Here is a 1,110-nt window from a genome sequence, read left to right on the forward strand (position 1 = left end):
AAAAAAAAAAAAAAAAGTGATTTATATTCTATACCTATAGATCTTCTCTAACCATTATTTTTATTATCATTCATATAATGAATAAGATCATTATACAAGTTATTTATTTCTGCTTTTCTTATCAAATACCAGATAAAAAAATTAAAAGTGCTAAAGATATAGATAAAGAGCACAGTTAAAACTGCTACTTTTTTCAATTTCGTCGCCATCTTTCAATTAAATTAAGTTTCTACATTTAGGAGTTTGTCATAATTAGAGACCTAAAAAAAAATCGGTAAAACTACGGGGATTTTAATAATTTATTTATTGATAAGTATATTTTGATCACAAAAAAGCAAATTTTTTATCACACTTGATTCAATCCTTTGATAATGAAACAAATCTGTTACTGAAAATGAAAGAAAAAAATCCCAATCGGAAATTTTGTGATAACGTTTTCTTATCAACGGATTTCTATCGACCTTTGAAAAGCAACTTATTGCATCACGCCTGATATTAAGATGTATCACATGGTCTTGATAAGAGTAATAAAAAGGTTCAATCACGAGCGATTCAATTTTAATCGCATCACAAATGGCAAGTCATTTTATTGATCACCTTGCACTAAATAAGAGATTTATCTTTCTAATAATTTCAGGTCCCAAATTTCAAAATTTGCATTGAAACAAAAATAAAACAAAATCACTCACTTAACTTACTATCACAAAAAATAAAAATAAAATACACAAACACACACCCGCACCCCCTCCCCCCACACACACAGCACACTCACACGGACTTTTGGCCGAAACCCTTTTTTTGGGGCAATTGGACCATAAAACGTCCACATCCGTCAAAAAACGAAGGTCGAAAAATTTGTCGATCACAATACTTTCCTCGTCATTTTATAAAATAAGGAAAGTAATACCTAGGTAAATAACATCATCATCATCTAGGTACTTCGCCTTTTCCCATGTTGGCGTTTTTAGTCGGTCCACCTATCTATAATACCATTGGTGTTTTTTCGTCAGGATGAACCAACTTGGTTTTGGCGAGTTTATTTTTACGGAGTGCGGCTGCGGATGCCCTTCCGCTACTCCAACCACCGAACCAACTTGGTTTTGGCGAGTT

General features: G+C 32.4%; 1 protein-coding gene across 3 annotated transcripts in view; it reads right to left on the minus strand.

Moving 5' to 3' along the window:
• Nucleotides 1–434, minus strand: part of LOC103505710 — a 4,488-nt gene extending 4,054 nt beyond the window's left edge. For 2 of the 3 annotated variants that reach the window (XM_026820982.1, XM_017442559.2), the window contains exon 1: nucleotides 17–427. The gene's annotated coding sequence lies outside the window, so the exon portion shown is untranslated. Of the gene's footprint in view, nucleotides 1–3 lie in introns of all 3 variants that reach the window. The other variant, XM_008470065.3, reaches the window with a different exon arrangement.
• Between the last annotated feature and the right edge of the window lie 676 nt (nucleotides 435–1,110).

This window comes from Diaphorina citri, unplaced genomic scaffold (assembly GCF_000475195.1).
Source record: "Diaphorina citri unplaced genomic scaffold, Diaci psyllid genome assembly version 1.1 scaffold191, whole genome shotgun sequence".
Taxonomy (NCBI): Eukaryota; Metazoa; Arthropoda; class Insecta; order Hemiptera; family Psyllidae; genus Diaphorina; species Diaphorina citri.